This window comes from Phyllostomus hastatus, unplaced genomic scaffold (assembly GCF_019186645.2).
Source record: "Phyllostomus hastatus isolate PE091 unplaced genomic scaffold, TTU_PhHast_1.1 phas_contig_17, whole genome shotgun sequence".
NCBI classification, from domain to species: Eukaryota; Metazoa; Chordata; class Mammalia; order Chiroptera; family Phyllostomidae; genus Phyllostomus; species Phyllostomus hastatus.
Window position 1 is genome coordinate 41,132,668 of NW_025333664.1, and position 10,059 is coordinate 41,142,726.

Consider the following 10,059-nt stretch of genomic DNA (forward strand, 5'->3'; position numbering starts at 1 on the left):
TAGAAACCAACAAGAGGTTTTTTAATTTTGTTTGGTTTGGTTTGGTTTTGTGGATGTTGTTGGATGATTGGTTTTATCTTGAGTTTTAAGTGACATTTTATTTTTCAATTCTTACTATTTTTATATCTCGCAATCCCTTATGTTTCTCTTCCATTCATCCTAATAATATTCTTTCCAATCCAAATTTATCTCTCCTGCACTCCATCTTTTGCTTTTCTTTCCTTTTTTTTATCTTGCAAGTTACTGTAATTTTGTATTATCTTTTTCTCACCTTTCTGACATTTTTTATTTTAATACTATTTTGGTATTCTTTTTCTTTTTGTATAATCTTTGCTTGGCTGGTTATACTGTCATTTGATAGGTTCCCCCTGTTATCTCAGTCACAGTGTGTTGATAATTTACTATCCTTCATCTGTGTTCCATTAATACACCTCTCAAGGTTCTATACTCTTTATTCTTGTTATCTAGATCTCATTGATTCTGCCACAAGACTGTCATTTTACTATTACTGTTAATAAGACCTAGTCCACACAGTTGTAAATACTACTCAATACCCCTACCTGATCTCAGCCCACTTTGCAATTTCCTGAACTATACTATTGTGGGGGTTGTCTCTATTCTTTTGCACATTACTCCTATATACTAATCTTTAATCCAACCCTACCTTAGATTCTGACCTCCCACAGCCTCACAGCTTTCTAGATCCAACTATCAATCCTTTCATCCCCAATAAGAGTCTTATCCTCTTTCCATCCTTTCTAAAACATGGATAGTGGGGTGGAGGATCATGGTTAACACTATAAGGAGCCAAAGGATAACCCATCTCTTCTCTACCGGCTGCTAATGTAAATATCGTAGTACACTGTCTTGCTGTCTTAAACCATTTCCCTTACTCCTCCAACTGATCACAAAAAAAGAATAGGGGGAAGCTGTGAACACCAGGATACACGATGGAGATTGCATCGCTGAATCCCACAAGTATTCTACCACAAAAGTTCACACCATAATTGCAGGGAACCAGAACAGATCAATTTAAGAAACAGAGGCTATAAAGAAGAAACCCACGAAAAATGAGAAAACAAAGAAACAACCCCCAATTGCAGGGAAATGAGGAAGCCTCAAGAAAAAATGCTAAATGAAATAGAGGCAACTCAACTATCAGATAGTGAGTTCAAAACAATGATTATCAGGAAGTTCAATGAACTCACAATGAGCTATCAGAAATTAGAGGGAAACTACATCAATCTCACTGTAAACTATATAAACATGAAAAAGGAAATAGAAACTCTCAACAAAGGCCAAGAGGAAATGAAGAATACAATTTCTGAACTGAAGAACACAGTAGAAGGAATGAAAAGCAGGATCAATGAAGCAGAAGATTGGATTAGTGAGCTAGAGGACAAAGTAGAAAACAACATCCAGAAAGAGCAAGAAAAGGAAAAGAGGCTCAGAATGAATGAAGAGGGATTAAGAGAAATGCAAGACAATATGAAACATAATAATATCCGTATAATAGGGATACCAGAAGGAGAAGAAGAAGAACAAGGGATCAAAAAACTGTTTGAAAAAGTAATGATGGAAAAACTTCCCTAATTTGATGAGAGAAAAAGTCACACAAATCCAGGAAACACAGAGAGTCCCAACCAAGAGGAACCCAAAGAGGCCCACCTCAAGACACATCATAATTAAAATGGCAAAATTCCAAGACAAAGAGAGAACCTTAAAGGTGGCAAAACAGGGGAGAAACAGGAAGTAACATACAAGGGAGCCCCAATAAGGTTAGCTGCTGACTTCTCAATGGGAACGCTCCAAGCCAGAAGAGAATGGCAAGAAATATTCCAAGTAATGAGAACCACAGGCCTGAAACCAAGGCCACTTTACCTGGCAAGGCTCTCAATCAAGATAGAAGGCCAAATAAGAATCTTCCGAGACAAAAGAAGTCTAAAAGAATATACCTCCACCAAACCAGCTCTGCAAGAGATTTTAAAGGGATTGCTTTAAGGAAGGGAAGGAAAAGAGAGAGAGAGAGAGAGGAACACACGTACATAAAAGACAATGAATAAGTACCTATCAATAATAACCTTAAACGTAAATGGATCAAATGCTCCAATCAAAAGACATAGAATAGCTGAATGGATAAGAAAAAATGACCCACATATCTGCTGTCTACAAGAGGCCCACCTCAGGATAAAAGACCTACACAGGCTGAAAGTGAAGGGCTGGAAACAAATCTTCCAAGCAAATGGACAGAAAAAAAAAGCTGGGGTAGCAATACTCATATCAGACAAAATAGACTTCCAAAAAAGGGCCATAAAGAGAGATCCAGAAGGTCACTTCATAACACTCAAGGGAAGAATCCACCAAGAAGACATAAATATTGTAAATATATATGCACCCAACATAGGAGCACCCAAATACATAAAGATAATCTTAGAGGACTTCAAGAAAAATATGGACAGCAACACAATTATAGTGGGAGATTTTAACACCCCACTATCAAAAATGGACAGATCTTCCAAACAAAATATCAACAAAGATATTGTGACATTGAACAATACCCTTGATGAAATGGACTTTACTGATATATACTGAGCCCTCCATCCAAAAGAAGCTAAATATACATTCTTTTCAAATGTACATGGAACATTTTCAAAGATAGACCACGTGATAGGACACAAAACAGGCCTCAAGAATTTCAAGAAAATTGAAATCATACCAAGCATTTTCTCGGACCACAAGGGACTGAAGCTAGAAACCAACCCGAAGGAAAAAAACCCAAAACACTCAAAATCATGGAGATTAAATAGCATGCTATTAAACAATGAATGGGTCAAGAATGATATTAGGGAAGAAATCAAAAGGTTCCTGGAAACAAGTGAAAACGAACTCACAACAACCCAAAACTTATGGGACAGAGCCAAGGCAGTCCTGAGAGGGAAGTTCATAGCGATACAGGCCCACCTAAAAAAGTTAGAAACATTCCAAACAAACAACCTAACCCTACGTCTACAAGAACTCGAAGAACAACAACAAAGACAGCCCAGAGCAAGCAGAAGGAAGGAAATAACCAAGGTCAGAGCAGAATTAAGTGACATAGAGACTAAAAGCACAATTCTAAGGATCAATGAATCCAAGAGCTGGTTCTTTGAAAGGATAAACAAAATCGACAATCCTTTAAGCAGACTCATCAAGAAAAAAAGAGAGAAGACCCAGATAAACACAATTAGAAATGAAAGAGGAGATATTACAACAGATACCACAGAAATACAAAGGATTGTAAGAAATTACTACAAAGAACTGTATGCCAAGAAATTTGAAAACCTAGGTGAAATGGACAAATTTCTAGAAAAATGTAGTCTTCCAAAACTCAATGGAAAAGAAGCAGAAAGCCTGAACAGACCAATAACAACAAAAGAAATTGAACAATAATCAAAAAACTCCCAACACACAAAATCCCTGGACCAGATGGTTTCACAGGAGAATTCTGCAAAGCATTTAAGGAAGAGCTAACCCCTATCTTCACAGACTATTCCAAAAAATCCAAAAAGATGGGAGTCTCCCAAACTCTTTTTATGAGGCCAACATCATCCTAATCCCAAAGCCAGATAAATACACAACAAAGAAAGAAAAGTTCAGGCCAATATCACTGATGAACATTGATGCTAAAATCCTCAACAAATTACTGGCAAACCGCATCCAACAATACATACACCATGAAAAGGATCATAAGGATCATACACCATGACCAAGTGGGGTTCATTCCAGGGATGCAAGGATGGTTCAATATTAGCAAATCAGTAAATGTAATACATCACATAAACAAAAATCACATGATCATATTAATTGATGCAGAAAAAGCATTTGATAAGGTACAGCACCCATTTATGATAAAAAACACTCGGCAAAGTGGGAATAGAGGGAGCATTCCTCAACATAATAAAGGCCATATATGAGAGACCTACAGCCAACATCATTCTCAATGGGCAAAAATTAAAATCTTTTCCACTAAGATCAGGAACAAGACAAGGCTGTTCACTTTCACCACTTCTATTCAATACAGTACTGGAAGTTTTAGCCACAGCGATCAGACAAGGAAAAGAAATAAAAGACATCCAAATCAGAAAGGAGGAAACAAAACTGTCACTGTTTGCAGATGACATGATAGTATACATAGAGAATCCTATAGACTCCACCAAAAAACTGCTTGACCTAATAAATGAATTTGGCAAAACAGCGGGATACAAAGTCAATATCCAGAAATCAAAGGCATTTCTGTACACCAACAATGAAACAGCAGAAGCAGAGATCAAAGAAAAAATCCCATTTGAAATAGCAAAAAGAAAATAAAATATCTAGGAATAAACCTAACCAAAGAGGTAAAAGACCTGTATTCAGAAAACTGCATAACACTCAGGAAAGAAATCAAGGAAGACACAAACAAATGGAAACATATACCATGTTCATGGATTGGAAGAATTAATATCATCAAAATGTCCAAACTACCCAAAGCAATTTACACATTCAATGCAATTCCTATTAAAGTACCAATGGCATATTTCACAGACATAGAACAAACACTTCAAAAATTTATATGGAATCATAAACGACCCCGAATAGCTGCTGCAATTTTGAGAAAGAAGTGTAAAGTAGGAGGGATCACAATACCTGACACTAAACTATACTACAAGGCCACTGTAATCAAAACAGCCTGGTACTGGCATAAAAACAGGCACATGGACGAATGGAACAGAACAGTGAGCCCAGAATTAAACCCAAGGTTCTATGGTCAATTAATATCTGACAAAGGGGGCAGCAACATAAAATGGAGTAAAAATAGCCTCTTCAACAAATGGTGTTGGGAGAACTGGACAGCCACGTGCAAAAAAATGAAACGTGAACACCAACTTACACCATATACAAAAATAAATTCAAGGTGGATAAAAGACTTAAATATAAACAATGACACCATTAAAGTCCTAGAGGAGAACGTAGGTAGGAAAATCTCAGATATTTCACAAAGAAACTTTTTTACTGACTTGTCCCCTAGAGCAAGGGACATAAAGGAAAGAATAAACAAATGGGACCTCATCAAAATTAAAAGCTTCTGAACAGCTAAAGAAAACAGTATCAAAATTAGAAGAGAACCAACTGTATGGGAAAACATATTTGCCAATGATATCTCAGACAAGGGTTTAATTTCCAAAATATATAGAGAACTTACACGACTGCACTCTGAGAAGACAAGGAATCCAATTAAAAAGTGGGCAAAGGACTTGAACAGACACTTCTCCAAGGAGGACATACAGAAAATCCAAAGACACATGAAATGATGTTCAATATCGCTAGCTATCAGAGAGATGCAAATTAAAACCACAATGAGATACCACTTCACACCAGTCAGAATGGCCATCATAAACAAAGCAACAAACAACAAGTGTTGGAGAGGTTGTGGTGAAAAGGGGTCCCTAGTGCACTCTTGGGGGGACTGCAGAGTGGTACAACCACTATGGAAAGCAGTATGGAACTTCCTCAGAAAACTAAAAATGGATCTGCCTTTTGACCCTGCGATTCCACTGCTGGGACTCTATCCTAAGAACACTAAAACACCAGTCCAACAGAACCTGTGCATCCCAATGTTCATAACAGCACAATTTACAATAGCTAGATTCTGGAAGCAACCAAGATGCCCATCAGTAAATGAATGGATCAAAAAAACTATGGTACATTCACACAATGGAATTCTATGCAGCAGAAAGAAAGAAGGAGCTCCTACCCTTTGTAACAGCGTGGATGGAGCTGGAAAACATTATGCTAAGCGAAACAAGCCAGGCAGTGAAAGACAAATACCATATGATCTCACCTTTAACAGGACCCTAAACAACAAAACAAATAAGCAAGCAAAATATAACCAAAGACACTGAAATAGAGGACAGGCTGACTTTGACCACAGGGGAGAGTAGAGGGAATTTCAGGGGACATTGGGAAGGGTTCATGGGAACAAACTTAAAGGATACATGGTCAAAAACTCGGGGGAGGGTGGTAATGGGAGGGAAGTTGGGAGGGGTGGGAGGGGGGCTGGACTGGGAGTAAAAAGGAGAAAACTGTATTTGAACAATGATTAAAATAAAATTAAAAAAAAACCTAAAAGACTAAAAAAAAAAGAAAAAAATGAAGCCATACCCCCAAAGTGCAAACATAGAAAAATTAATCTACGTTGTTAGAGGTATATAGTTACTTGGGCTGGAGGTTAGTGTCTGAAGGTGTTTGAGGGGATTGTGTGGACTGAAATGTTCTAATTCTTGATCTGGGTGTGATTTGCAAGAGTGCTCACTTTGAGAAATTCAGCAAACTATTATACTCTTGACATGTATACTCTTTTTGGTACTTCAATAAAACCTTTTTTTTTCTCCTTCAAATCTGTGCTCCAGCAAACACTTGAATCAATATAACAGTTCTAACAGGTGATGGGGTTCAGGTCATGCTAACCCAAAATATGTCACCGTGGCTTCTTGAATATTTTAAGTTGAAGGAGTTCAAGAAAACAGCAGAAGCAGGAAGGTCACTCTGACCACCCCCACCCTCCTCCTATGACAAGGTGATAAAACCCTCACATAAGAGGTGCCCTCCCCATACCTGGATGAAAGATCCTCCTTATCTCTGAAGACAAAGGGATACTGAGAAGAATCTAAACACACAAGCCTTGATAGGTTTCCCTCAATTTACTATGTTAAACCTCTTACTCTTTAACCTGTCATATTTCTCCATGACTGCCCACTCTTCATCAAATCTCACATAAAAATACTCAGGTCTACCTGTTTCTTTAGGTCTTCATTACCTAAAATTTCCTGTCACATAAAACATATTCAGTAAATTTGCATGCTTTTCTCCTGTTCATCTGTCTCTGTCAGTTTAATTTTCAGACCTAGGCAGACACACTAAGATGGTTGAGAAAAATGTTTTTCTCCCTTACTTACAAACAAAGGCATCAAATTGTTTCCATGACAAACATCTGGATATTTCAAATCTCTTGGTAAGTGTTGCTGCAAGCAAATGGCTGTGCTGGAACCAATTTGTTATTGGGAAACCATCTAGTTTCAACATATTTGTGCTTTCCATTAATTCTGGATGTATACTGCTAGAATAAATGGACTCATTTGCACATCGGATGTACCTGTACAATTTCTGCTATGTTTATTACATACAAATTGGTGAAGATAAGGGCTCATACACTTATTTTTTGAAGTGTTGAGTGTTTGGTTAAAATATCTAGAATATTTCTGCCACAGAGCTGAGTCATCACTTGGACAGGAAGAAGTCTAAGAGAGATTGTGTTGGGCTCAGAATGAGGGGTGGGAAGTCATATTGAGGTTACAACAGTGATATGATTATGTTCCCAATAGCAGGGAAGCCAGGGTACAGGGATAGCCACTGAGACATCTAATCTTGTCAAAGACAAGTCTTAGAAATTTTTAATACATGTCAAGTCATCTGCATGCCCACCACATCAGGCCTCAGAACTAGGGAAGGAAGAAAGGAAGGAGAAGTCAACTTGGTTCAGAACAGAGCAGGAACTATGAAGCTTCTGTAGAAAGGCCAGATTATTGCAACCACAGGCAAATGCCAAGTTACTTTGGGGTCTGCTTTTTATAAGGATGGAAGCAGAGCCACACAGTAGCTATGTCAGAGAGAGGTCAAAGCTGTGGAAATGGGTTGCAGCAGTTCATTGGAAGAACACTTCCAATGACCACTTTAATTAGAGCATTAATTAGTGATCGAGCCTCATTGTATCTCCCCTGCCCCAAATATTGGTGTAGCTTTCCCACACTCCCATTTACAAGAGGACAAAGGTGAAGTAAGCAAAACAAAGCAAGAGAGGAAGTACAAGAGGAATATATTGGAGAATGTAATTGCATTTTCACTGAATAAAAATTAAGGAAAATGTTTTCCTGTTAAATAATCTCAATAATTTAAGTGTAATGAGAAAGAGTAGTATGATCAGAAGTGACTAATGATTATTTTAATTTTAGTCAGCAAGAAAGGGAGGAAGGAAAGAGAAATAGTCACAAAAATCCACAATTGTTATATGGGGGTGTTTTATTAGATGTTAATCTAGAAAGTAATGAGTATAAATCCAGTCATCCTTCAAATCCATTTGGGACACTGTGGCAACTTGTTTAGGATATCAAAAATCAGTCAGGATATGGATACTCAACAGGTAGGCCATGATGCAGAAATTTTTATAGAAAGAAAAAATTGAGATTCTGATTGATTATATATAAATTATTTCACCAAAAAAGACATTGAACTATTTGGAAGTAAGTGACAGCATTTGCATAGGCATAAACATGTGGATTTAAGTAGCTTAAACCTTTAATTGAGCATTTACAAATCACATTTTATACCCCACTTTCTAACTGAAACTCAAACCTTTTATTTCTTCCCTTTACATTTGGTATCAGGGATTGCTCATTCACTAAATTTGCAGAGAAGTGTCTGAGGTTGTTAGAAGAGTTTTAAAACCATGTGGCAACAAAGGTGACTATAAGCATTCTTGTTTGACTAAATTTCTGAAGACAAAGAAGGAGGAAAGAATATCGTGGGTTTTTTTTTTTCAGTTTAATTTGTTGACTGCTAGTGATTACTGCCAGGAAATTGTTATATTGTTCTCAGGAAACTTGACAGAGTGTGACTCAAACATCGGCCTCCCACATGGGGCACTTGAGACTTTGCTTCCAGGCACAGGAGCAATTGAGCTGTTCAGAGTCTCTGACATTCAAATTCTCCAAAACTATTTTCTGAAGACAGACTTTCTTATGTAACAAAGAAGAAGTCAGGAAGCTAGGGGTTTAAAATAATTTTGAAAATAAAATACACTCATAGCGATGTTATATATGATTCTTATTGTATTTTTTTATTATTTTATGCACTCCTCACTATTTTTTCTTGTCCAATTTCTTAAAATGTGTATTTTTGGTACTTTTGGCCTGTACTTAATTCTATAGTTGTTTTATTTTTCCCCAAAGCATTTCTTACATAGCTGAATATGTTAGCACAGGTGGCTAGATATTAATAAAGGAAGGAAGCAAAGGGAATAAAACATTAAGGAGCCTAATGTACTAGGGAACTGAATCAGACAATAAGCCTGATTAAGTCTGGAAGTTACTGCTTCCAATACTCCAGGGGATCACAGCATTGCTCCACCAAGAAGGTTAGTGTCCCTCCCCCCTCCCCCACTCATATAGGGAGGAAGGGCTGACTTTCCAATCTCCCCAGGGTACAACCAGTCCACCTGTCCACCCTCCAACAATACACACTCAGTAAGGGAGTACTAAAACAATAAAAGGGAAATTCCTCTGCTAGGCACATGCCCAGTAGAAGCCAAGATGGCCAGCGGAGTGTCCTTCTACTATAAGGTATGGGCAGTAAAAACTAAGGTGGCGATCATAAGGGGTCAAACCTACCTGGGAAAATAGTTGAACTGGAAAAGGGACACAAAACCTTGGAAGATCTTGGAAATGGGTTGGTTATGGGAGGGCCCAACACAAGCCTGTGAAGGACTGCAAAGTTGATTGGTTAGTTTAAAAGAACACCTGGTCCTTTCCTAGTTGGGAATAATATAATCCAAGTTCTTTCTGTCTCTTGCCTGGGGATACACATTTGTGCAATCATGTGTTCTCTCTCCATAGCAGCCATGTGGACCTAGCAACTACCTAAGGCCCAGTAACCACATGGACTCCAAGCAGGAGCTCCGAGTGTAAGCCTGGATGTAATAATGCAGAGCAGCCAGAGTGCAGCCAGGAAGAGAGACTAGTGCAGCAGGACAGGAACAGAGGCTTTGATATGGACTAAACCATGGGTGTCCAAGCATCCTGTGGGCCACATGCACCCCAGTATGGCTGTGAATGCAGCCCAACACAAAATCATAAATTAACATTATGAGATTTTTTGTGTGTGATTATGTGTCTCAATGTATTTAATGTGTGGCCCAAGATAACTCTTCTTCTTCTGTGACCCAGAAATTTTGGACTTTGGCCTTTCTCCTGGGCTTGATGAAGACAA